This window comes from Solanum pennellii, chromosome 11 (assembly GCF_001406875.1).
Source record: "Solanum pennellii chromosome 11, SPENNV200".
Taxonomy (NCBI): domain Eukaryota; kingdom Viridiplantae; phylum Streptophyta; class Magnoliopsida; order Solanales; family Solanaceae; genus Solanum; species Solanum pennellii.
Window position 1 is genome coordinate 44,914,619 of NC_028647.1, and position 23,381 is coordinate 44,937,999.

The 23,381-nt window shown below is 36.9% G+C and overlaps 1 pseudogene; it reads left to right on the plus strand.

The window, feature by feature from the left end:
• Window positions 1-21,701, plus strand: part of LOC107003859 — a 78,386-nt pseudogene extending 56,685 nt beyond the window's left edge.
• The last annotated feature ends 1,680 nt before the right edge of the window (window positions 21,702-23,381 follow it).

The window sequence follows — 23,381 nt, forward strand, 5'->3', positions numbered from 1 at the left end:
AGTTGTGAAAGTCTAACTATCACACTTTTAAATCGTGAAATTCTAACTATCATACTTTGAAACCGTAAACGTAATAAAATAAGAAAAAATATTTACTAACCTACAACCATGAATATCACTTTGAAACTCAGCCCCGAAGAAAGATACGAAGCCTAGTTGCGAAATTAGGGGAAAGTTGTGAAATCCTAACTATCATGCTTTGAAATTGTAAACATAATAAAATCAGAAAAAAAATATTTACTAGCCTACAAGCATGAATGTCCACTTTGAAACCCAGCCACAAGGAAAAGTATGAAACCATAGCTGCGAAATAAGGGAGAACAGGTGAATATATATTTTCTATAATTAATGAAATGAGGGGGGAAGTAATTAGGATTTAGGGATTTAGTCTGTATGGCAGTGGAACCTTGTTGGCATGCAATTTGGCCTCCACATGGCATTTAACAACTTCTGTTGATAAGAAGGGTACTTTTGATTCAATAGTTAGACGGGAAGGGAGTGTTTTGAGCCGAAATATAGTTTAAGGGTAAATATGAGCTATTTCGGATAGTTTAAGGGTATTTTGACCCTTTCTATTTAGTCTACGTGGCAATGGAATCCTATTGGCATGCAATGTGGCACCGACGTGACATTTAAGAACTTTCGTTAATAAGAAGGGTACTTTTGAACCAATAGTATGACGTGATGGATAGTTTTGAGCCGAAATAATGTTCAAGGGTATATATGAAATATTTTGAATAGTTTAGGGGTATTTCTGAATCTTTTCCGTAATAATAATAATGATGCTGATAATAATAATAATAATAATAATAATACTAATAATAATAATAATAATAATAATAATAATAATAATAATAATAATAATAATAATAATGATGATGATGATGATGATAATAATAATAATAATAATAATAATAATAATAATAATAATAGTAATAATAATAATAATAATAATAATAATAATAATGATAATAATAATAATAATAATAAAATAAAAGGTCAAATATGGAGCAAGAAAGGAGTAATTATTCATAAAAGGTGTATTAGATGAAAAGAATAGTTGAAGGATGGTGTGTGTTGTATGATAACATGTGCATTAGGGAGGTGTAGTCACTATAATCAATTCCAAAAAATCCCTCGATTACCTAAAGCCAACATTACAATCAAATGAAACTCCTCTTGATTCCTTGAGAAGGAGAATGTGAAAGTTAAGATACAGTAGGGGCAAATATATGGCATATTGAGGAAATTAAGAGTTTCACTTGTGAGTGCGAGTAGATGTTGTTAAAATAGGCCTTGAAGTTTGTGATATTGTTGAAGTAAAAAGGTTGTACTACATAAAAAAGAGGGCGTCCATGTCATACGGAGGATTATCTAGCAATGTTTGATATAAGTTTGCATTAGCCCGAAAAGAGTCATTCTTTGAGCATGTGTTGTACTTGGGATATTCGTGGAGAAGTGTTGCATCCAATTTATATTGCATGATCATGATTAAAAATTTCATGGTGGAGTTTAAGGAAAGTGAAAAAGTCAAAACGGTTATGACATAGAGTTGATAGTCTAAAGATTGTTTGAGGACAAACAAAAGTCTAAGTGTGGGGTGGTAATCTTAGGTGTATTTATATGCCTAAGTAGTCGATAATTGCCCATATTTTAGTACTAATTAAGGACACTATTTAGTTATTATCTTGATGTTGTGGTTGATTGTGTTTATTAAGACACTTACACACATGATTAGTGATTTCAAGAACTCTCAGAGAAATTGGAGCTAGAACGAAGAAAAAACAAGGATAAGAGACATATGTGTAAGTGTTGAAGCTCCTATCAGAGGCGCACTGTCAGCGCACCACGCCAGTACTTGTCGCTTAGAGCTATAGTTGAGGCGCTTTGCACACCCGCCCGCGCCAAACCCTTACATGCAGAGATGGTTTTAACGAGCGATACTTGCGGGCCACGCCAGAATGTGTAGAGTCCCAGATGCTCTTAGGTGCGATGGAGGCGTGACCCCCCAAGATAATTCCGACTTTTCCAAGTTTTAAACATTAAGTAGAAGTACAATTTTAATAGGATTTGCATTGAACTGTATCTAGTACTATAAATAGATCCTAGAGCTATCATTATTGGGGTTCGATCTTTGTTTAGTGTGCAAGGGCAAGACTAAAGTTTGTGATCATCTTAACTCTTCTAATTTGTGGATTTGTTTATGCACAATAATCTTTTTTTTTTTGAATCGTATGAGTATCAGTAGATAAACTCCCTTATTCAGGGACTACAACTACGAATCAATTGTTGAATATTTGAAGCTTGACGAATCAATCTTCAGCTGTTAATTCAAATAACTTTTATATTCTTGTTTACTATTTCTTAACTAGCCATCCAAGAATAAATTTACTGTCTAATCTCGAATTGACAATACGAGAGGTTAGCTAGATCAGAGAATATAGAGAGCTTGGGTAGCCCATTAACTTGTTTACTTTAAGTTCAATCCATAATAGTTTTGGTGAATCACAAAACATCCAACCTGTGAACTAATTACTTTTCTTTTCAGTTGTGGAATTAAATGCAGATAAAAGTTGATCATAAGCCCCTTGGGAACAATAACTCGTTTCAAAAGAAACTATATTACTTGTGTGACCACGTGCACTTGCGTGTATACTAGGGAGAAATACTCAACTTTATGGAAGAATCATCGAACTAGGCCTAAAATTTAATACATTCATAAGAAATACCCTATTTTATATATATGTAAATTGTGGTTTATTGGTTAAAACATGGAATTTGTTTGATGAGGATGAGATTGAGGATGTTGGTTCTTGGAATTCCATGATAGTTGGCCTAGCTAAATCGGGAAATTCGGTGATTCTTGAAGGTTGTTTAGTAAAATGCCAACTAGAAATGATGTTTCTTGGAATAATATGGTAAGTGGTTTTGTTATAAATGGGAAGTGAAATAAAGAATTGGAACTATTTAGCACAATGCAAGAGGAAAATATTAAGTCTAGTGAATTCACTTTGGTGAGCTTGTTGAATGATTGTGGGCACTTAGGAGCACTTGAAAAGGGAATTATATTTACAAGTATGTTAAGAAGAACAATGTGGAGTTAAACATCATTATTGTTATTCCAATTTTAGACATGTATTGCAAGTGTCCAAACGTTGAAATGGCGTGGCATGTTTTTGTAAGTGTCTCAAATAAAGGATTGTCTTCTTGGAACGCTATGATTTTGGCTTAGCTACTAATAAATTTGAGGATGATGCGATTAAGATATTCGCAAAGCTACAATGCTCTATTCTGAAACCAGATTCTGTGAGTTTCATCGGTGTACTAACCGCGTGCAATGTAGATAAAGAAAAAAACTACTTTGAATTAATGAAAATGGAATATGGTATTGAACCATCAATCAAGCACTATGGTTGTATGGTTGATATTCTTGGTCAAGCAGGACTAGTTGTAGAAGTAGAAAAGGTTAAGAAGTATGAAGATGGAACCTGATACTGTCATATGGGGTTATTTGTTATCGGCTTGTAGGAGCCACGGAAACATGGAGTTGGAAAGATGGTTAGCAGAGAATTTTCTTGAGTTTGATCCATATGAAATAAGTAAATATTTCGTTTTTATCAAGTTATGAGACTAACTAGGGTATATGTGTTCCCCATAGGTTCATAACGCCGTATTCCTAGAATAGCAATTCTTCCTTAGTGTTTTGTATGTAAAGTACTAAGTTATGTATCTCGAAGTCCTTGGTCCATCATCTAGAGAATTTCACCCCGTACCTTGGTCCCGCTACGTGTGTATAAACTACTAACCCTTACTTTACCTTATATTAGACACCATAATCGATGTATGACTTAGTTATTCTTTCACACCAATCGACACTAGGCTATTAGATTGCATTGCACTAAATTTATGTTGATAATTATTTTCTTATTAACTACCTCCTTGGTCCAGTAAGTGGTAACATGGATATTTATAACGCATGCACTAGTTAAAAAGACTTCTAAATGAAAGAATTATCAATACATGCAAGAACCTATTCGAGAATTGCTTATTTGCTAGGTCTACTTTGTTAATCACTCATGGTTTCCACAACCCTAGTTTTGCATTTATTTACCCAACACAATTAATAGTTTCTAAATAAGAAATCACGAACTTACTTTATCAATAAGAAGAAACCCAAAAAATCAACTTCAAATTGCAAGAAAAAACTTCAAACCAAAACTTGAAATTGATTGATTGCTAAAGTTTGCAAAAACCAATCACCAGACAAAAGTAAAATAATAGTAAGAGTTTCTAACCCCCAAAAATGAGGTTTCAATCCCCAATTTATATGAAACATGTCCTAAATTAAAAGGAATTAAAATAATTACAGTTTGCTCAGTTGACACAGCTTCTATCTACAGACCAAACGAAGGTCTGCAGACTCCTTCCGTTATTTAGAACTTAGAATAATTTCTCTCCTCAGATCGCACCTTCACTGAATCAATCAGTAGACCATTAACATGGTCCGTCGATGCATCTACGGTCCATCGATGCCCTCGGTCGCTCCATCCTTAGAATTTTTCAACTTTGGGTACTAGAACCTTCTCTGATCGCTCCCTTTCGTAGTTCCACACGCAGATTTTGCCGAGTTGTTTGAAAAGTCTTGGGATGCGCATCTTTGGTTCACAACTACAATCCGTCTATCAAATGACAGACCGTCGATGGCCTCTATAAGTCCTGTTTTACATTTTTTCCAGTTGTTTCCTGTTCTGTCACCTGAACATCTTTCTTGTAAAACAAACACAAAAACATGTTAATACTTCTACTAACCGTGAAACCACGGTAAATCAACACACTCAACTTAAATTCATTTTTTATCCTCAAGTGATGCACTATGACTCAAATAAACACTTGTACAAAAGTATGATCGTTTAAGATTTCGCAATCACATGTCTATCAATCCCAACTCTCTCTTTGATCTAGTGTAGGTTTACGCTCTTAGGTTCAACAAGATAACTCATTTGGATCACATAATGACACAAAATCACCATGCAGAGACATCTCTACTATTTTGCCTCTCACCAAGGTACCGACCGACACAACAACTAGTGACCTCACGTCACTCATTTTTTTGCGCAGTGATTTTAAGTTTGGTTACAAGGATATTTTTTCAAAACTCACGCTCAAGAACAAGGTCAAACATAGTTAGTACTCGTCGCCATAGGCTTGCCCTTGTTTTAACTCCTTAGGTTCACGCCTTTACACTCTAGGATCACGGTAGGACTTTCTTTGCTTGTAACTTACGCTCAGGGTCATGTATGGTACATATGGGTACAGTTTAGCGACTTTTGCTCCTCCTTGACATTACCTCTAATAAGCTTCCTACCATTTTTCATTGTCTTTTACGCCCTACTTTCTTATATTTCAATGTTTTCTTTTCAAAATCTTTTGTTTTACTTTTCTTTTTCTTTATGTTCAATTGATAATTTCACCGGGTCATATCTTTTACTCATTTTCTCTTTACTTTTAAAAATTCAACTCTTTTCATACCCATTTTTGGGTCCTCACTCATTATAGACACCCTCAACTCATGGCTTTTCCATGATTTGAGGTACACAATACCTGAAGTCGGATCGGGGCAAAGACGAGGTCATTTTCAACATTATCAACCCTTAACTTATGCTTTTGGCCTAAGTGGAGGTGTAAATGTCCAAGGAGGGACCGAGCCAAAATAATAAATCCTGGGAAAGTGAGTTTGTGATTTAAAAAAATAGGTCTATTACAGGCTCAACAGATTTGGATCAAAAGGGATAAAGCTTTTGTTTGGTTAACTTCATTTTAGGCTAGATGTTTGCCAGTTCGAACAAGGGCCTACGAACCTTTCCTAGTCATCTAACACAGATTTCCTTCGCAGGACTAGCTGGGCAAGTTCTATCTAGGTACCACCTGTTGAACACTCCAAAATCCTCACACTCTCTCGACACCTCATTACACTATCAGATTTTAAGATTTCCCAGTTTAAGTGTAAGTTGAGGGTTATGCAGTGGGTTCCTATCTATGTCATGCTTAGATCCAACACATTAAACTCATTTTCACCTATTCATACAAGCACTATCTAGGAAGGGATATCATTTATTTTCAACCATCATACTTTATTCATTTGATGCTTTTATACTTTGTACAGATAACGTCATGCCGGTTCAACAGAAAATTAATAAGTTTATCGGGATAAAAGAACACAGGCAATTTAACCCTAAGGGAGGACTTTAAGTTAAGCTACTCAAGCTTCACCCTAACACTCACTTTCCATTTACCCCACCCACGACAAAAAGAGCATGCCATAATCCCCAATGCATAAAAAATCATAAGTACATGGTGGTAGGTGAAGCAAACCTGAGGCGCATAGCATCGACAATCTCTCAACAAGTGTGCGGGTTTGGTTTCCCAGGATCTGCAACATCCGTACTTGTTCACCCTCAGTGGTGCCCACATCAAACTCCACACCATCAGTGGTTTTATGCTCTCCAGTCACCATTATGTAACTAGACGCCCCAGCAGCCATTTCTCGTGCCCTAATCTGGCGGGCCTCCTTATTCACCAAAAAAACTCTCCTAGAAGCCTCGAGATCCATTCTCTCTCTCTTTCTCACACGAGAATCATCACCTGCCTCACTAGTGCGGCTAGAACGGTGCCTTTTGGTACGACCGCGTGGCTCAACAAAGGGCTTAAATAAGGGGTAGAGCATTATCTCCTCTGCTAGCTCAATGGGCGCACTCTCCGGTTCAGTCCCTATCATCTCTATAATGGCATCTACATCACTATGCAAACTATCAATCATATAGTAATCACGTATATCGTAGGGGTTGGTCGTGTGAGTACACGAAGCTCGAAGCCGTTGGTGGACTGCCTAAATTTTCTCCTCTCTGTGCTGAGTCAACCTCTTCTCAACTCGATCCTCAGCCTCAGGAATGATTTTTTTCATCCAAGGCTGCATGTGGTGGAAGAGGGTGGCCATTTGTGCCTATAACTTCTGTACTTGTGCTAAAGGTTCCACTGCTGAAGATGGCGGCGTGGATCAGGACGAGCTAGAGGCAGTGCTGGCAGCATGAGTGGAGTCATCCGGGGTGGTGTTAGCAAGCTCATATGTAGCAGGATCATCCACTCGGGCTAAGTCCACAGTCTTAACCAAATTCTCGCTCAATGGGGGAACCTCAATCCCGGGTCCTCTCTGTGGAACCGCTAAATTGGACTCATCCCTGATGAGTGATGTGAGGCCAAAATACACATTTTTATCATTATTTAACGTCACATTTATTATTTATATTTGTCCGTTTTGAGCATAAATTGTATGGATTGTGCTAAATTGTATATTTTTTTGTAGGATTAATTTTGTGGAAAAATGAAGAAGTTTGGAGCTAAAACAAATTAAAGATGAAAATTTAAAGAAGCAAATCAAGCAGGCAACTTAATAGATTAAAGTGAATAAAATAATATAGTATACTTAAGATGCATATTTCTGCAATTGTGAATTGCCAAAGTAAAGCTGTCACGTGGCATTCCCTTAATACACTGGCCAATCCGTTAACGCGGCACTACACGCGAAAAAAAAGAGGAAAAAACCACTCCAATTCTTTTTTGTTTTGCGTTCCTAATTTGTTTGGTCTCAATTATTTTATTTTGAGTTTTCTACATCTATAAATAGGGCATAGAAAATTATTATTTAGTGGAGGCCAAGAAACAAGATCAAGACATAATATAAATTTTCTTCTAGCTTTGGAGCTTTGTAAGAGGCTCCGTGGAGGCCGGAGAATTGTTGTTTATTCTTTCTTCTCCTTTATTATTTATTTGTATTCGTGATTAATAAAAAGATAGTTTAGCTATTGTTCTTAACTTTTAATGATTAACACAAACATATTTATTTAAATAAATTTTTATTGTGTTTTGGAGATAATGAGTAGCTAAGATCCACAACTAGGTTTCTGGGCACCATGAGGGATTAACAATGTAAGAATAGTAATTAAGCGATTCTCTAATAGGTTATTGTTTGTACTGATAATTCTTTCGCGTACAAGTATTTTTAACGAGTGCACGCGCCAGAACTCAGTACATACAATAACCTATTTGAGAATTGCTTAATTACTTTCTTACTTTGTTAATTGCTCATGGTTCCCACAACCTAGTGTTGGATCTTAGCTACTCATTATCTCAAAAAACACAATGAAAATTTATTAAAATAAATATGTTTGTGTTAATCATTAAAAGTTAAGAACAATAGCTAAACTATATTTTTTATTAATATCGAATACAAATAAATAATAAAGAAGAAGAAAGAATAAACAAAAATTCTCCGGCCTCCACGACGAGTCTTATGAGGCTCCAAAGCTAGAAGAAAATTTGTAATTAATTATTTTATTAATATGGTTGATGGGAAATTTTGGGTAGAGAGGGACGAAATTGCCCATTAAGCAAAATCTTGCTCCACCCCTGTTCGAGCCTAGGTGGGAGGAGCACTGATTTAATTTGTCTTAATTAATTTGGTAGATTAATTTAATAAATTAATAATTAATGGATTATTTAATAAAATATGAAAATCAGATTTTTATTTATTAATTATTAATTAGTAATTAATTTGACTAAGTATTGCAAACAAGTCCTAGTTCTAAAGGGACACTACCTCACACTTCTCTCTTTCACGCTTATCAATCTACCTCTCACATCTATTTCCACGTTTTCTCTGTTAACAAAGCAGCAACAAAAATCAGAAATAACGACAAAATTTATTCACACTTGAAGAACTTATAAAAATACAAACGGCAAAAACAATCCATCAAAGTAAAGCTAAACGTGACATTCTCGACGGGTAAGGTGGGAGTTTCTGTGTTGGACGTTGGGTTGTTGGTGATTCTAGACAGCAACTTCAAGAACAGGTATAGATTTTCTCTCTTGTAATCCTTCCTCCGAGGGAAATTTCTTTCTACAAAATTCAAGGCATGAAACTAGGATTGCCCCCTTTATTGTCGAATTCCTTGTCCCTAGTCTCCTTCCGATTTCAATCAAAATTAGGTTAGAAATCATGCTGTTGGTATGGTTTCTGGTAGCTTAATGTGAAATATGATGTTCTTTGTGATTTTGTGTTTGGAATTAGCAGGCATGTTCAACGATGTCAACCGAAAATTATGTGGTGTAATGTGTAAAATGTTTGTTATTGTTCTCCGTTTTGAAGACTTAAAATGGCATGTTTAATGATTGGAATTAAGATGCATAAGATGAGTAATTTGTTATTTTTAAATGAAGTTTAAGGTGGATGATCTTAAGTGGAATAATCTAAGTTAAAACAACAATGAATCTACACTTAAAAATGCGTTAAATAAATTGTGAAAATACCACAAAACGAATGTATGAATGTTGTTAAATCAAGGCTAGAAAACTTGGTCAAATTTCCAGAAATAGGTGATGGCGTTTCCCAGAACACTTGAGGTTTGAGAAGATTAAAAAAAATTTAAAACATGTGAGGTCAGTGAGGACTGAAACCATGACCTCACTACATGAAAGCTGGAAAAACAAAGAGAGGTGTGAGATTCGAACCTAGAGCTCTCGGCAAAACAAGAGAGTAAAGAGAAATTTTAAAATAATAAAATAATGAGAGGAGAGGGATTCGAACCCACCACCTCTTAGAAGAATGAGATGGTAAGGAGAAAATGCAAATTAAAATAAGGTGAGGTTGTGGGGATTCAAACCCGCAACCTCTTGAATGGCTGAGAGAGATAGGAGAAAAATAAATGAGATAATAAAATGTGGAGAGTGGGTATTGAACCTACAACTTCTTCAATGAATGAGAGAGTTAGGAGAAAAATAAAGGAGAAAATAAATGTGGAGAGTGGGGATTGAATCCACAACCGCTTGGATAGGTGAGAAAGTTAAGAGATAAATTAAAAGAAAAATAATGAGCTTGTGGGGATTGAACCCACAAGATCTTTGCCTTATAACGAAATGGGGAGGAGAACAAGAAAGAAATATTATGGGCTTGATATGAATCGAACTAGGGTCTCACAAATCTTAAAAATGCAATGATAAAGTTTAAATTAAGATTAAGTGTTGTTCAAGGGATTCGAAATCGGGTTCCCTTGCCCATTTCCGTATTGACACATAAGTCATACGTAAACAAATATTTAAGGAATGCTGCCTCTAAAGATCAAAATAGATATATTAACATATCTACAAGATGCATAAGTCTTGTATCACATAATCTTGGGTAAACATGAATCACCTAGACAAACTATGAATGAAGCCTCATGGCTTGTATGTGTGGACTCATAAGTCTACCATAAGTTTAAAAGTAAGTGAACCTAAGATGTATGTGATGAAATGATGTAAAACCTAGAAGGGGTTAAGTAAGAGTGTGAAACACACTAAATGGCATAGTGCATTGACATATGATGAAATGAACATTCATGTAAAGGGATGAGTAATTATGAAGAGCAAATGTGCTAAAGTTAATGAATGTGGTGACAACACGAGGCTAATGTGAAATATGAGAGCAATCACAAATGAGCCTAAGTAAATGTTACCAAAACGTACTCACCTATAAGAATGTAAAGTTAATGAAGAGACCATTCTCTATGAACACTCTAATGAAAGTATTGAAGTTAATGCATACTTAATGCTAATGATGAGATGAGAAATCATCTAATGAGCTATGATGTCCTCCTTCTAGAAGCCAGTCTCCATGATGTATGAGTTGAATGTAATGGAACTTTATACAGAGCACCGATAGGCTAGGTATGAGTGGTGATGCCTTCTTTCAGGAAGGGCGGAGGTTTACTAACTCTCATGAGATGAGACTGTCCAGCATGCCGGGTATGGGTCTCCTTATATCTCCTAGTCTTCAAGCCTATACTTCCAATATAGGGATCTAGTGCGTTTAATTTCCATATACGCTAGCATGTTTTGGGTAACTTTGGCCGGTGATTCCACCTATTTTTGGTTTGGGGGAGACATTGGATTTCATGATGCTCACATGATCTATGTCGATTAAAGTTAAAGTTCCCAAAGAATGAAGAAGGTCAGCCTGAAATGATGCACATAATGAAATGAATGATACAAAAGGTGTAAGGATACGATAATCAAGAGGTGAGCTAGACTTAAGTAATGACGCTAGGTTATTCTTTGTCATTGCAGAGTTAACCCGATGAGAGTCTTAAACTACATCCTAGGTATGACTGGTAATTACACTAGTATATGAAAGAATGAAAAATGAAGTACGTATGAATGAATGAAGCGGACTCTGCGTTTGCTAAAGAAGGATACCTAGTTGAGGTCCCATATGTTGAGCCCTCATTTTGGGAAGTCCTAATGTCAAGTCCATGATTCCAAGGTCTCATGGCATATGAAAGGATGATATGAACTACGTGATATGATATGTGAAATATGTTATATGTTGTTTGCAAAATGATAAATTTTATGATTCATGTTACACTTATGGCATGAATTTCCTAATCCAAATTTAGAAGGTCCATTGACTTTCCTAATCCAAATTTGGCATGTCCACTAATTTGACTTTCCATAAATCATGTTGTTAGAAAAGAGCTATTCTTAGTCATGCATGTCCTTCGTGTATGCTTGCATATACCCATACTTAGTACAAGTGTGTACTAATTCCATACAATTATCTATTTTTAGGTGCAGGCATAGGTGGACGTTAGATCGTTTGGTACAACGTTACAGATATCCGGACATGGAGCTTTCATTAGGACTTGGTAGGCCCTCATGCTTTTGAGGCTGTCTACTGTTATTATCTAGAATAGATGTAGGCCTTAGCTAGTGGAGCATGTTCCACTAGTGTTTCATTTCCCACTTCATTTCAGATCTTGTATTGGTGCCATTTTGGCAAGTACATTTAATGCAGCTTTGAACTATTTCTTTCATTTGATGATCTTAATGTTAGATGGTTGATTTTGAACATTAATGATTTTAAGTAGAATGTATTGTATGAATATTAAGTAACAAAAAGTCCAAAATTTTCACAAAAATTAACCTAGATGAAGTAAAGATGACGTATGTAGGGTTGTGTGCGACCTCTGAGAGGTTAAAGACCCGGTCTCGTCTAAGGTCTAGATTTTTGTAATGACAAAGTTTGTAAGGGAGCCCTAGGTTAAATTCCGAGAATAATAACTTCACATCAGCCACATTGATTAGTTTCTAATTCTTGGTAGTGAAGTGCACCACTATCTTTAATTAGAGACTGCATGATGCCTAGGAAAATTTCCCTTTTTCTGATCTTATCGTGCCTTTGCTAATGTCTGATTTCTTAGTGTTATGAGTGTGTATAAAATCAACTCTTGTTGTTTTCAGAGAATGAATACCAGGAGAAACATTGGTCAGAAGAGGAGCAGCTACTGGGGACAATCAGGTTCCACCCCAGGCTCCAGCTGAAGGAGTGGCCGGGCTAGTTAGCCCAGCTGGGTGACTGATGCTGAGGTGCGGACCGCTCTAACTCAGATGGATCAGGGCATCACCATGAAGGCTTAGTCCATGAGTGCCCAGGTCAACCGGCAGAATGTTGAGAGGGAGAACCCACCAGTGCGTAGCATGGCTAATAGGTTGCGAGACTTCACGAGGATGAATCCTCCTATTTTTACGGGATCCAAAATTTAAGAGGATCCCAGGAGTTTGTGGACGAGGTCCACAAGATTTTCATGGCCATGGGGTCCACAGATACTAAGAAGGCTGAGCTCGCTTCCTATCATCTCAAGGATGTTGCACAGACTTGGTGCAAGATGTGGCAAGATAGCCGAGTGTTGGGCGGAGTTTCGGTCACTATGGAGCTTTTTAAGACAGCTAATCTAGAGACATTCTTACGCAGGATGATGAGAGAAGCTAAGGTTGAGGAATTATCAACCTGAAGCAAGGATCGATGACAGTCATGGAGTATTCCCTGACGTTCGTTAAGTTGTCCAGGTATGCCACTTCCCTAGTGTCTAACACCAAGGATGAGATGAGCAGGTTCCACACAGGGATCAACAGAGACCTGGAGGAGGAGTGTTGGTTAAAATGAATGAGTCTTTTGCTTTCGGAGATGACATACTTAGATACTACGATAGGTTGTGTGTACCAGATGTGGATGATTTTGCGGACCAGAATCATTACAGAGGCCCATGGTTGTAGATATTCCATATATCCAGGTTCCACCAAGATGTATCATGATCTTAAACAGATATATTGGTGGGATGACATAAAAAAGGACATTGCAGAATATGTGGCCAAGTGTCCTAATTGTCAACACGTTGAAGCAAAACAACTTACGCCTAGCGGTCTGACTCAGATTATCGAGATTCCGACTTGGAAGTGGGAAACCATTAACGTGGACTTCGTGGTTTGTCTTTCGAAGACTAGGAGGCAGCATGACTCCATATGGGTTATTGTGGACAGAATGACCAAGTCTGCCCACTTTATCCCTGTGAAGTCTACTTATAGGGTCGAGGACTATGCAAGACTCTACATCGATGAGATTATGATATGGCATGGGATTCTTTTGTTTATCATTTCAGATAGAGGAGCTCAGTTCACTTTACATTTCTGGAGATCTTTCCAAAAGAGTTTTGGCATGCATGTGAAGCTTAGTACTACCTTTCATCCTCATACTGATGGGCAGGTTGAGCGCACCATCCAAACATTAGAGGACATGTTGAGGGCGTGCGTGATTGACTTCAGAGGTAGTTGGGACGACCATTTGCCTTTGATATATTTCTCATATAATAACAACTATCACTCCATCATTGGGATGACACCGTTTGAGGCACTGTATGGTAGGAGGTGTAGGTCTCCATTTGGGTTGTTCGAGGTTGGAGAGTCATCCATTTTGGGTCCAGAGATCATTTACGAGGCCTTGGAGAAGTTCAGAGTGATTAGAGACAGGTTGGATACTGCTTACAGTTGGAAGAAGTCATATGGGGATAACAGGAAGTGACCCTTAGAGTTTGATGTTGGTGACCAGGTCTATTTGAAGATATCACCTCTGGAAGGGGTGATGAGGCTTGGCAAGAAGGGGAAGTTGAGTCCGAGGTATGTTGGGCCATATGAGGTCGTACAGTGTGTGGGCAAGGTGGCCAATGAGTTGACATTGCCTGCGAAGCTAGCTTCTGTTCATCCAGTCTTTCATGTGTCCATGCTGAAGAAGTGCCTCGGTGATCCAGCATCGATTCTACGTATTGAAGGTTTGGGGGTTGATGAAGACTTGTCCTATGAGGAGAAACGTGTTGAGATTCTAGACAGACAGGTGAGGCGGCAAAGAAACAAAGAGGTTGCCGCAGTGAAGGTGTTGTGGAGGAACCATCTTGTTGAGGGTGCTACGTGGAGGCCGAGGCCGATATGAGATCCCGCTATCCCCATCTGTTCAGGTCTTGAGGTTAGACTCCCTACTCTAAAGTCTAAGTTTCCTTATCTCTCCATTGTTTGTTGCTATTGCTTGATTGTGTGTAGTAACTATGCTATGATCTGTTTGGCATTACAAGAAATAATTATTAGTGTCATTCAGGGACGAATGTTCCTAGGGGGGGATAATGTAACAACCCTAAAAATTTATAAGATAAGTAATGCTTAATGTGTCTAGAATGACTACGATTAGACCAGGTTTACATGGATTGATGCGCGTAAAACCAGGCCTCTGAATCCTTGCAACAGCCAAGCCAACTAACTTGGGGAGTTAGTTGGGCTAGGAAAGGTTGGGTACATCCATGTAGGGCTCCCGAATATGAAGATTTGCCCGGATGAGTCACCAAACTTAAAAAAGGGAAATCTTAAGTTTGGAGGGTCTAGGTGTAAAATGGTCTTTTTCCAGGCTAAGGTTAGTATTGTAATTACCCTAAATATGTGTTTAATATTTCATTAATATGGTGGTGGGGCATCTTGGGTATAGAGGTTCGAACCTAGGTGGGCGCAACGATTTAATTTGTTTTAATTAATTTGATAGATTAATTTAATAAATTAATAATTAATGGATAATTTAACAAAATATGAAAATCATATTTTTATTTATTGATTATTAATTAGTAATTAATTTGACTAAGTCTTGGCAACAAGTTCTAGTTCTAAGGGGACACTACCTCACACTTCTCTCTTTCACGCTTATTCATCTACCTCTCACATCCGTTTTTGCGTTTTCCCTGTTAACAAAGCAGCAACAAAAATCAGAAATAACAACAAAAGTTCTTCACAGTTTAAGAACTTATAAAAATACAAACGACAAAAGAATCCATCAAAGTAAAGCTAAAAGTGACATTATCGACGGGTAAGGTGGGAGTTTCTGTGTTGGACATTGGGTTGGTGGTGATTCTGGGCAGCAACTGTGAGTGTTGAACAACACAAAGAACATGTATGGTTTTCTCTCTTGGAATCCTTCCTCCAAGAAAAATTTCTTTCTCCAAAATTCAACGTATGAAACGAGGGTTGTCCCCTTTATTATAGAATTTCTTGTCCCTAGTCTCCTTCCTAATTCAATCTAAATTAGGTTATTAATCATGTTGTTGGTATTGTTTCACGTAGCTAAGTGTGAAATATGATGTTCTTTGTGATTTTGTGTTTGGAATTAGCAAGCATGTTCAATGATGTCAACCGAAAATGATGTGGTGCAACGTGTAAAATATTTGTTGTTGTTCTCCGTTTTGAAGCTTTAAAATGGTTTGTTTAATGATTGGAATTAAGGTGCATAAGATGTGTAATTTGTGATGTTTAAATGAAGTGTAAGGTGGCATATCTTTAGTGGAAAAATCTAAGTTAAAATAACAATGAATCTATATTTAAAAACGCGTTAAAAAAATTGTGAAAATACCACAAAATGAATGTATGAATATTGTTAAATCAAGGCTAGAAAATTTAGACAAATTTCCAGCACTTGTTGATGAAGTTTCGGCCAGAACACTTGAGGATTGAGAAGTTTAAAATAAATTTAAAACATGTGAGGTTAGTGGGGATTGATCCCAAGACCTCACTACATGAAAGCTGGAAAAAATGAGAGGTGTGAGATTCAAACCCACAACCTCTCGGCCAAACAAGAGAGTAAACAGAAATTTTAAAATAATTAAAATAATGAGAGGAGTGGGATTAGAACCCACCACCTGAGAAGGTAAGGAGATAATGTAAATTAAAATAAGGTAAGGCTGTGGGGATTCGAACCCACAACTCTTGAATGGATGAGAGAGTTAGGAGAAAAATAAAGAGAAAATAAAATGTGGAGAGTAGGGATTGAACCAACAACCTCTTGAATGAATGAGAAAGTTACTAGAAAAATAAAGGAGAAAATAAATGTGGAGAGTGGGTATTTCACCCACAACCTCTTGGATAGGTCAGAAAGTTAAGAGACAAATAAAAACAAAAATAATGAGCTTGTAGGGGATTGAAACACAACCTCCTTGCCTTAAAACGAAAAAGGGGAGGAGAACAAGAAAGAAATATTATGGGCTTGATGGGAATCGAACTAGGGTCTCCCAAATCTGAAAAGAGCAATTATCAAGTTTAAAATAAGATTAAGTGTTGTTCAAGGGATTCGAAATCAGGTTCCTTTGCCCAATTCCGTATTGACACATAAGTCATACGTAAACAAATATTTAATGAATGCTGCCTCTAAAGATCAAAATCAATATATTGACATATCTACAAGATGCATAAGTCTTGTACCAGATAATCTTGGGTAAGCATGAATCACTTAGACAAACTATGAATGAAGCATGATGGCTTGTATGTGTTGACTCATAAGTCTATCATAAGTTTAAAAGTAAGTGAACCTAAGATGTATGCGATGAAATGATGTAAAACCTAGAAGGGATTAAGTAAGAGTGTGAAACGCACTAAATGGCCAAGTGCATTGGCATATGATGAAATGAACATTCATGTAAAGGGGTGAATAATTATAAAGAGCAAATGTGCCAAAGTTAATGAATGTGGTGACAACACGATGCTAAAGTGAAAGATGAGAGCAATCACAAATGAGCCTAAGTAAATGTTACCAATACGTACTCGCTTATGAGAGTGTAAAGTAAATGAAAAGACCAGTCTCTACGAGCACTCTAGTGAAAGTATTGAAGTTAAAGCATACTTAAAACTAATAATGAAATAAGAAATCATCTAATGAGATATGATGTACTCAAAGTAGAAGCCATCTTCCATAATGTATGAATTGAATGTAATAGAACTTTATACTGAGCACCGATAGGCTACCTATGAGCGGTGATGCCTTATTTCGAGAAGGGCGGAGGTTCACATAACTTTCATGAGATGTGACTGTCTGGCATGTCGGGTATAGTTCTCCTTGTATATCCTAGTATTTGAACCTATAATACCTATATAGGATTTTAGCGGGGTTCACTTCCCATGTACGCTAGCATGTTTTGGGTCACTCTGGCCACTGATTCCACCTCTTTTGGGTGTTGGGGAGACACTGGATTTCATGATGCTCACATGATCTATGTCGGTTAAAGTTAATATTCCCAATGAATGAATGAGGCAAGCCTCAAATAATGCACATAATGAAATGAACAATACAAAAGGTGTATGGATACAATAATAAAGAGGTGAGCTAGACATAAGTAATGACGCTAGGTTATTCTTTGTCATTGCACAACAAACCCGATGAGAGTCTGAAACTACATCCTAGGTATGAATGGTGATTACAGTAGTATATGAAAGAATGAAAAATGAAGTACGTATGAATGAATGAATGAATGAAGCAGACTCTGTGTTTTCTACAGAAGGCTACCTAGTTGAGGTCCCATATGTTGAGCCCTCATTTTGGGAAGTCCTTATGTCAATTCCATGATTCCAAGGTCTCATGGCATATGAAAGGATGATATGAACTACGTGATATGATATGTGAAATATGTTATGTATTGTTTGCAAAATGATAACTTTGATGATGCATGTTACACTCATGGCATGACTTTCCTAATCCAAATTTGGCAGGTCCATTGACTTTCCTAATCCAAATTTGGCAAGTCAACTGACTTGACTTTCCATAAATCATGTTGTTAGAAATGATTTTGTTACCCATGCATGTCCTTGGTGTGCGCTTGCATATACCCGCACTTAGTACAAGTGTGTACTAATTCCATACAATTATCTATTTTTAGGTGCAGGCATAGGTGGATGTTAGATCGTACTGTACAACGTTACAGCTATGCGAACGCGGAGCTTTCATTCGGACTTGGTAAGCCTTCATGCTTTCGAGGTTGTCTACTGTTATTATCTAGCTTAGATATAGGCCTTAGCTAGTTGAGCATTTCCACTAGTGTTTCATTTCCCACTTCATTTCAGATCTTGTATTGGTGCCATTTTGGCAAGTACACATTTAATGCAGCTATGAACTATTTCTTTCATTTGATGATCTTAATGTTAGATCGTTGATTGTGAACATTTATGCATTTAACTAGAATGTCTTTTACGAATGTTAAATAACAAAAAATTCAAATTTTCTGCAAAAATTAACCTAGATGAAGTAAAGATGACATAAGTAGGTTTGTTTGCGACCTCTAAGAGGTCAACGACGCCGGTCTCGTCTGGGGTGTAGATTCCGATCGTGACATACTTGCTACCGATAGTCAAATTTGTTGTATTATGTGTTACCTATGAACTAGTGGTGGTGCCGTATAAGAACCGATTGATGGTAGACTCTGATATATCCACTTCGAAATGCCATACTAGTTTATATGTGAGATGAGTCTGTTAGAAAGGCATTGCACGCTTCTCAAGGGACCCTCAGAGAGTAGTAAAATAGGAAGCAAATAAATCTATAACTATCTCCTCACTGTAGGAGCCCAAATCTCGTGCCATCAAGTCAAACCTGTGTCAGTTGAACAATCTATGCACTTTGGGGACTGTGTGAAAACTCCCCGTGAGGACTCGGCTGTAACACCCCATATCTAAAATATACTAGAAATCATCTTTTCAGAAATCTACATGTGCAACTGACGGTTACAATCGATAGCTCGTAGCTTGATCTACAGCACCTACTGTGCATCCATCGTTAAAGTCTGAATCCCCCAAAAACTCAGCCTAGAAAATTTGACTAAGTGTCGAACGACGGACGGGCCGACGGTCTGTTGTTCAGACTACGGTCCATAGTCTATGTCCGTCGATCAAGACCCATTTACCCATTCTCTAACAAGAACCACAATTGACCAGTACGGTCCATAAATGGACCTAAAGACCATAGGTGAAAATTAAAAGACAGTTAAGAGGAAAATGTTGTAGGGTCAACTTCAAATGGTCATAACTCTTAGAACAAAATGAATTACGTGTCCCATGATCCATCAAAAGATAGATAATTGGATTAGCTTTTCCATAGCCATCGAGTTAGCTAAAATCCAACCTCCAACTAAAAAGTTATACCTGGTATAGTAAAGGCATGTCGAGTAGACCCAACCTACAGACCCAAACGGCGGACCATAAATTGAACAGAGGCCCGTCAGTCCAGCACATTGTTTGGTCTGACAACAATTAACTCAGGGGTCTTTTTCTCTTTTCCAACTTCGTTTAAACCCTAAGATACATTGTTTTGACCCTAAATCATCATATTTTAGTCAGTTTAAGCCTATAAACATAACTAAAACTTACCTAAGTCAATCATTCATTAAAAACATAGAAAATGAGAAGCAAGAAAGGAGAGAAAGGTCCAGCACCCTAGTTAAAAAATGCAACAAGGTTCCATTAGTTCCAGTCCCAAAATCTAGATATTTCTCCTTGGATTTCATCATCAGGTATGTGGAATTTAACTAGTGGGTTCCTTTCACCCATTAGGTCTCTAGTTTTCAGTTAGACTCTTGATTTCCAAATCATGATTAGACCTAGGGTTTCTAGAACTTCAACATAATTTCATGAATTTATTAATTATATGTGCCCAAATCAGATTATCATGTTATTACTCTGATTTTTACATGAATTTTAGAACCCTTACTTTGTATTTATTTAGTTCTTAAATTACACCTGCTAGGTCAGATATTTCAGTTACTCCAGATATACATGCCTGAGTTATAAATGCATAATTACAAGATTAATTATTGCATTCTCAGTTTGCATGTTAAGTTTTTACCAATTCAGTATTTACAGAAACTTAATCATTATAAATTAATTATAGAATTCATTGGGAGTAGTATAATACCGAGTTGAACTAGTGTTAAGCTTACCCAATTAGTTCCAGAACTATAGTCCAAGTAGGTAGTAAGTCTCCTCTGTGGGCATCAGTTTAGTTATCACGCCAACATGCCTTCATACCTCTGGCAGGGTATATTGGGTGCTCTCGATGGGTCGTATACATCAGACTCCACATTTAGCTCATTTGGTTTTATTATCGGTTATTAATAGCTCTCAAAGTTCAGTCGGACTTTATTGCATTGACCGTTTATGAGAATATTTAGTATTTAGTTCCAGCATGTTATAAATTTGGTTAGTGCTTCATGTTAGCTTCGAATTCAGTATATCATGTTCAGATTATTATACTTGCTTTTGTGCTTGTTCAGTTATTTTTTATTTCAGCTTTACTCTATCCTACATTCTCAGTATCTTCAAATACAGACGCATACGTGTGCTACATTTTCTCGTGATGTAGGTTCAGGGACTCAGCATCCACATCAAGCTTAGATCGATTCTCGATCTCCAGTTCACTAAAAGTCAGTTGTGAGTCCTTATCTCCATGGACAATAGTCATGAGTTCATTTCAGTCTTTTAGTCATTTAGTTTCAGTTTTTGCTAGACTTAGTTGGGGTTGTCCCAGCTTTTCTACTCAGTTAGAGGCTATTTTCAGACATAGTTAGATTCCACTTGGTATTGAGTTAATATATTTGTGTATTAAACTCATCAGTTTCAAATATTTCAGTTATTGAATATGAGCATTCCCTTTCTTTTTCATGTTAATTATAATTTAGCTTCCGCATCAATTTATTATCTTAAGTATTGCTTATGATAATGCCAGCAGTGTTAGCTTAGGATCACTTGTAGTCCAAGGTTTCCTGTCCACATCTCAAGGTAGCTCGGGGTGTGACAAAACTTTGTATTAGAGCTCTAGGTTTAAGTGTCCTAGGATGTCCGAAAAGCTGCACTAAGTAGAGTCCTTTTCATGGGTGTCAAGTGTAGAAAACTACATCTAATGATAGGGAGGCTACAAAGTATTTTAGGTTAAAACATCAATTTCATTTTATTCTTATCGTGCGTAAGGTATGATAAAGTACCATTCTAACTCGAAGTTCTACATTTCAGATCATGCCTCCTCGTAGAACTAACACCAGGTATGCAAACACGGCTCCTCTAGTACCAGATCAGGAAGTCTCCAATGCTGAGCTTAGGAATTCCATAAAGATGTTGGTTCAGAGTATGACCAACCAGAACAATCAAGTTCATGCTTCTGCGAATGCAAATGGTGGGTCAGCAACACCAACAGTTCGTGTCTTTGTTAGGATGAATCTGAATGTGTTCGTAGGATCACAAATTAAAGAGGATCCTCAGAATTTATTTGATGAGATCAAGAAGATCTTTGAGATAATGCGCTGAGAATTTGCTTGTGTTGGATCCAAATGAAAGCAGTGTCTATGTATTGATGGCAAATATGTATGCAGCCTCGGTCTTGTTCAGTAGAAGTTAATGGTGAAGTTCATGAGTTTTCTTCTGGCAGAAAGTTAGAATCCGAGTTCCATGACATATATTCTTTGATGCACAGATACACTCAAAATACACCTCCTTAAAAAAGTATAAACGATTCTAATTAAGTAAAGAACCCAACTAGTAGGTTGGGGTCGATTCCTTGAGGAAAATTTAGTCAAGGTCTTTCCAAAAGCAAGTAAAAAAAGGGGGGATTTTTTTCATGAAACACATTTCTTAAACAATTCTAAGCTAAAATGTAAACAAAAGTAAATATTGAGTTTTTATAAATTTGTGAGACTAACTACGGTATATATGTTTCCCATAGGTTAGTAATGCCGTATTCTAAGCAATAACAATTCTTCCCTAGTGTTTTGTATGTAAAGTAGTAAGTTATGTATCTCTAAATCCTTGGTCGGACATCTAGGGAATTTCACCCCATACCTTTGTCCAGCTACGTGTGTATAAAATACTAACCCTTACTTTACCTTATATTAGACATCATAACCGATGTATGACTTAGTTATTACTTTGCACCAATTGACACTAGCCTATTAGATAACAATACACTAAATCTATGTTGATAATTTTTTACTTATTAACCACCTCTTTGGTATAGCAAGTAGCAACAAGGCTAGATCTAACGCGTGCAATCGTTAAAAAGACTTCCAAATGAAAGAATTATCAATACATCCAAGAACCTATTCAAAAATTGCTTATTTGATAGGTCTACTTTGTTAATCGCCCATGGTTCCCCCAATCCTAGTTATCGATTTAGTTGCCCATGCAAGCAAGAACACAATTCATAGTTTGTAAATAACAAATCATGAAATCATGATCTTACTTTATCAATAAGAAGAAAGCCATAAAATCAACTTGAAATTGCATGACAAAATTTCAAACAAAATTTGGGAATTGATTAATTGCTTAAGTTTGCAAAAACTAATATCCATAGAAAAGTAAAACAATACTAAGAGTTTCTAACCCCAATAAATGAGGTTTTAATCCCCTATTTATAGAAAACAATTTCCTAAATTAAAGGAATTAAAATGAGGAAAGTTTGCTCAGTTCACGCAACTTCAATCTACAGAGCAATCGACGGTATGTAGACTCCTTCCGTCATTAAGGAATTAGAATAATTTTTATCTCCTCAGATCAAACCTCCTATGAATCATGGACGGACCATTAGCACGGTCGTCGATGCCCTCCATCACTCCATCCTTAGAATTTTTTCAACTTCGGGTACTGGAACCTTCTCTAATCGTTCCCTTTCGTAGTTCCACACTTAGTCGGATTTCCCGAGTTGTCTCAAAAGTCCTGAGCTGCTCATCTACGGTTCCAAACAATGGTCCGTTGATCAAATGACGGACCGTCGATGTCCTCCGTAAGTACTGTTTTGTATTTTTTCAGTTATTTCCTGATCTTGTCGCCTGAACATCTTTCTTGTAAAACAAACACAAAGACATGTTAAAACTACTACAAATGGTCCATGGATTATAGGGGCTTTCCATTGTATATAAATACACTTTCCTATCCTACTTTGCAAATCCCATTTTTGTGGTCCGTGCCTAAATCAACTCTTTTCCATTCGCGAACGTTTAAGAAGTCATCTCCTGATTCGTTGATCTATTGAGCTAAGGCAGTCTAGACACACATAACTCTTAAGCAAAATGCATTGAAAGCATCGTGAAACCATGATACCACAACAAGCTCAACTTAAATTTGTTGTTTATCCTCAAGCGATGCACTATGACTCAAAACATCACTTGTACAAACATTTGCTA